The sequence below is a fragment of the Pinus tabuliformis genome, chromosome 5_2, assembly GCF_031772625.1.
Source record: "Pinus tabuliformis cultivar Carrire ecotype Pingquan chromosome 5_2, CPIR1, whole genome shotgun sequence".
In the NCBI taxonomy this organism is placed as follows: Eukaryota; Viridiplantae; Streptophyta; class Pinopsida; order Pinales; family Pinaceae; genus Pinus; species Pinus tabuliformis.
Window position 1 is genome coordinate 415011466 of NC_142306.1, and position 5417 is coordinate 415016882.

The 5417-nt window shown below is 43.2% G+C and overlaps 1 long non-coding RNA gene across 1 annotated transcript; it reads right to left on the reverse strand.

The window, feature by feature from the left end:
• Positions 1-769: 769 nt before the first annotated feature.
• LOC149159288 (uncharacterized) lies at positions 770-1310 on the reverse strand. The gene is made up of 2 exons (XR_016261107.1): positions 1123-1310; positions 770-1025 (listed from the first exon to the last, which is right to left on the reverse strand). It is a non-coding gene; the product is annotated as an uncharacterized LOC149159288 (long non-coding RNA).
• Between the last annotated feature and the right edge of the window lie 4107 nt (positions 1311-5417).

The following is a 5417-nucleotide window of genomic DNA, read 5'->3' on the forward strand; positions in this document are numbered from 1 at the left end:
TAATACAGCATAGTGATATGTCAACATGGAAACGGAATAGCATTAGCAATGTACAGATAAGAGCAGCATGTATGTCGAAATTGCATGGACAGACCCTAATGAGGGTTACCATAGGTTACCCATATTATCAGACCCGTATGAGGGTTTTATGTCAAGTCTTTTCACATTAACAGACCCGGGTAGGGTTACAAATCCATGTGACGGACCTGTTAGCAATTAAACATAGCAGAACCGGACAAAACGAATATATTATTACCAGTTAAGTCAATGATATCAGATTTATGATCTACAAATTCAACATATAGTAAACTGACATTCAGGGTCATTATAATGACTGTCGCGGAGGAGGTAGACGCTACACTCAGCATCCGAGTGCAGGACTACCTCAGCATCGCATTAAGGAGCCATATAAATATAAATGGAAAACTGTATGGACTGAACTAAATACATGTGAACTATCTCAGCGTCGCAACAGAAATACTTATATATATAAATGAAAACCGTGCAGAATGAACCGAATACATGTGAAAACCCCAAGAAATACTCTGTATTAATACGCACTGAGGTAAACCTTTAAGGCTCCCGAATCTGCAGCATAGACAGAAAATGAACATACAGTAGCGAACCCAGTACATAAGTCTCCACATGCACTGTCTAGGAATATCAAATTAACCATTCGGAAATATGGTATAAGCTGGGAAGCGAAAGAAATAATCATTAATAGAAAACAACAAAACATGTACACGGCCAAGAGAGGTCCGGCTTAGAGGACAGTGGCAAATCACAGTATCATAAAAACTATATATGTATTCATTCAAAGACTCAGTGAAACTCCTGAGAGTTTTCCAAATATACATCCGATAACATCTTAACACCTGAGGGACAAGCCCCAAATTAATTGAACTAAACACAGTAAATGGCATGAACGCCAGTGTACCTATTCAAACCCTAAAGGCCGCAAGACAGACCGGCTTGAGGAGACTGGCCGTATAGACGAAGTCAGGGTTTGAGAGAGATCATTGAACCTGAAACAGGTAGCAGTAATAAACCCTGCCTCAGCTCGAGGTGATTCACACAGTAAATCATAAACTGTTAAACCGGGGAAAAGGATTATTGCCATACCTATAGATTTCGTTAAAAGGTCCGAACCCTTCTGCACACGGTAGGAGAAGCTGCGGAGAACCTGTACATAACCCTCAAGACGTTATTCATGCTCAGTTAGTATATGGGTTACACATATTAAGGAAAGCTGCAAATTAAACTGACTGTGTTGAGAACGAATAATGACCCCGGCCACTCTTACCTGAGGAGTATCATAGACACTGGAGTAGTTGCAGAGAGTCTGAGGGAGGAGTATAGGAGCTCGGCTGCCGCGGAGTGTTGCAAATGGTCTCTGCCCGAGGAACCCGGTGATTATGTATTGTGTGCCAAACCCTAGACTATCTGGAGCCGTTCGATGAGGAGAATGGATCACCATCGTTGAATTAGGCGGGAGGTCTTGGCGCGGAACCCAGTGTGGGTCAACTCTCCACTGATCACATGCCTTCACGTGAACTGGAGCCATCTGGCCACGGTAGAGGGTGAGTTGGGTTATTACTCACGCACCACCTGGCACACCGTGTAAATGACAACCGAATATGCCAACGTACATACCATTTGCATTAAGTGCTGGTTTCAAACGTTAAGAAACGGAGACCATGTTTACAAGCCTGTGATTTATTAAGGGGTTTACATTTATATAAGTTTATCAACATGCGAACCGGTGTGAGCACAAATATGTGCTAGTACAAATATGTGCTAGTAAATGTAAATAGATCTAAAGGGTTGAAAGATGGACCCTCGTGTTAATTTTTTTTTTATTTATGCATTTAAATATGGAAGATCGTGACAATGTGGTATCAGAGCAGAGGTTTCAAAACTGTGGCCTCTGGAACAACAAAAAGATTACCTAATGTATATATGAGAAACGACAATACAGCTAATTGATTTTCTTGTGTACCAATTAGGAATCCATACAGAGACAGCCATCTGCTAACAGCTAATAAGCAAGATGGAGGAAATGCCGGGAGCTGGTGGCATCCCTCAAGAAAATGCTGAGCTGTGGGTACAGCTTGGTGCTGAGACACGCAGCACCAATTTGGCAATACTGCAAACTGTGCAAGAGTTGAAAAGTGAAATGGCACGTCTGCGAGAGGACAATGCGCGATTGACTATGGAGCAAGAAAGGATATTGAAAAGCCTGTCAGATAAACAAAATCCACCTTTAGCCAACCCCAGTGCAGAACAGCAAAGGGGAACTGAGGAACGTGATTACGCACCTGAGGGATCAGATGAACAGGAAGACCATTCTGATAATGTACAAGAACAACAAACCTCAAAGAGACAGAAAATGGAATTACAAGGAGAATTCCGGAAAATCAAACCTCCACTGTTCGATGGAGAGCAGGAAGAAGCAGCAGAAGCTTGGCTGATTAACATTAACAAATATTTTCAACTGTACGAATATGACCAAAATCTGAAGGCGCGGCTGGCCATTTTCCAGCTACAGGGCAAGGCCACCCTGTGGTGGGAAGAGATTAAAATTGTGAAGGGAGTAAGTGAGCAAAGCATAACCTGGGAAAAATTTCAGAAATACTTTAAGGAGAGGTATTTAACTGAGCGCTTCTATGATGAGAAGGCGCGAGAATTCCATGACTTACGACTAGGACAACAGTCCATGGATGAATTCATAAATCGCTTCACCTCTTTGCTTCGCTATGTGCCATACATTAAGGAGGAGAAGGCCAAGGTGCAGAGGTTCGTGAGTAGCCTACCAGCTTACATAAGGGAACGGATTGAGTTTGACAATCCCCGAACTATGGATGAGGCAATTCGTAAGGCTAGAATTTGTTATCAGCAGAACAAGCAAAAAGGAGACATTCCAAACAAGAGATGGAATGAAAGAAAGGGCAACAGAGTTGCTGGAAATAACAAAGGCAGCCGTGGAAATGGCGGTAAAGGTGCTGGAAAGGGGCAGTTTAACAGAAACTCAAATAAGGGTACTTTCCGGGCTAAGCCAAGCGAGAGCAGAATCAGCGAACCACCTGCTAGATCAGAGGTTGAGGGAACCAGACCTCCAGTTCAGTGCTGGGGGTGTGGAGGACCGCATTACGTTAAGAATTGTCCACAGCGTAAAGGAACTGATCAAATATCTCAAATCCATGAAGCCTCAACTGTTGGAGATGTGGCGCGCAGTGTGCCAAGGATTAACGCAGCTTTAGAGGACCGGCAAGCGGAGTACCAGCCATCCATGGTGGAATTCGAAGGTAAGATTTCAAACCTTTCTGTAGCTGTACTTATTGATCCAGGAGCTACGTTGAGTTATGTTAGTCCAAAAGTAGTGGAACATTGTAAGCTATCACCGGAAAGGTTCAAAAACCCATGGTTGGTCCAGTTGGCTACGGGAGCCAAAAGACGGGTTTTAGCTAAAATTAATAACTGTTCTTTCAGCATAGCTGGACAATCCGTAACAGCAGACCTGAATGTACTCCCATTAGGCTCTTATGACATCCTTATTGGTATGGATTGGCTGGAAAAGCACTGGTCATTGGTGAATTGCAAAACCAAGACTATATATTACAAGGATGATGTGGGGCAGCAGCAAGAATTGCAGGGAATTAAACATCCTGTCCAGATTCGACCTATCACTGCGACTCAGTTAGCTAAGTGTATTAGGAAGAAATGTCAGATTTATGCCATACAAGTGGGTTACGCAAACCAGAAAGACAAGATGTCCGCATTAAGCAATATTCCAGTGGTACAGGAATTTACAGATGTGTTTCCTGAAGAGGTACCGGGACTGCCTCCAAAGAGGGACATAGACTTCACTATAGAGCTAGTACCGGGGGCAGCACCAGTATCGCGGGCACCATACCGAATGAGCGTACCAGAGCTAACAGAGTTGAAAATGCAGCTCCAAGAGCTGTTGGATAAACAGTACATTCGTCCCAGTGTATCACCCTGGGGAGCTCCGGTATTATTTGTGAAGAAGAAGGATGGAACCCTTCGCATGTGCATAGATTATCGGCAGCTGAATAAACTCACGGTCAAAAACAAGTACCCCTTACCCAGGATAGATGAACTCTTTGATCAAGTAAAAGGGGCCAAAGTGTTTTCCAAGATTGATCTGCGATCTGGTTATCATCAGATCAGGATTAAAGATGAGGACATTGCCAAAACTGCTTTCAGGACACGCTATGGCCACTACGAATTTGTAGTGCTACCGTTTGGTTTGACTAATGCACCTGCCACCTTCATGTGTATGATGAACAGCGTGTTCCATCGGTTTTTGGACAAATTTGTGCTGATATTTATTGACGACATTCTGATATACTCTCGCTCCCAGCAAGAGCATGAAGAGCATCTTAGGCTGGTGTTGCAGACTCTTCGAGAACATCAGCTATACGCTAAATTCAGCAAATGCGATTTCTTCAAGGAGGAAATTCAGTATTTGGGACACGTAATTACTAAAGAAGGAATTGCTGTAGATCCAGAAAAGATAAAAACCATTATGGAATGGCCCATACCCAAAGATGTTGCTGATATCAGATCCTTCATGGGATTAGCTGGTTACTACCGGAGGTTTGTGGAAGGTTTCTCTAGGATAGCCTATCCTATCACCTCATTGCAGAAAAAGGGGAAAGTGTTTAGGTGGACACCGGAATGCCAGCAGAGCTTTGACCGCCTGAAGCACTTACTCACCACGGCACCCATTTTGAGTATAGCTGATCCTAACAAGGATTATGTGGTATGCACCGATGCAAGCAAGGAGGGTGTGGGAGGGGTCTTAACGCAGGAGGGAAAGGTAATAGCGTATGAGTCAAGGAAGCTAAAGGAGCATGAACAGAAATATTCTGCTTATGATCTGGAATTAACAGCCGTTATTCATGCGCTGAAAATGTGGCGGCATTACCTCCTAGGGAGGAAATTTCTGCTGTTAACAGATCACCACAGCTTGACACATTATTTCAGCCAACCTACCCTGAATGCAAGGCAAGGCCGATGGGCAGATTTCCTAAGTGGGTTTGATTTCGAAATAAAACATTTAAAAGGCAAGGAAAACAGAGTGGCTGATGCATTAAGTCGGAAGGTTCACTGTGTATATGAACTTTCAGTCAGCCAATGGCAGAGTTCACTAATTGAGCAAATAAGAACAGCAGCTAGTCTTGACTCTGAATACCAGCATTTAAAACAGCAAGTACAACAATCTGATAAGGAAAAATTACAGCAAGGATATACACTAAATAGTGCTGGAATGCTGTGTTTTAATAAGAAAATGTATGTACCTGATGTAAAAGATCTTAGAAGGCTGGTTCTGGATGAGTTTCATATCAGCCATTACACTGGTCATCCGGGGTACCAAAAGATGATCACTGCAC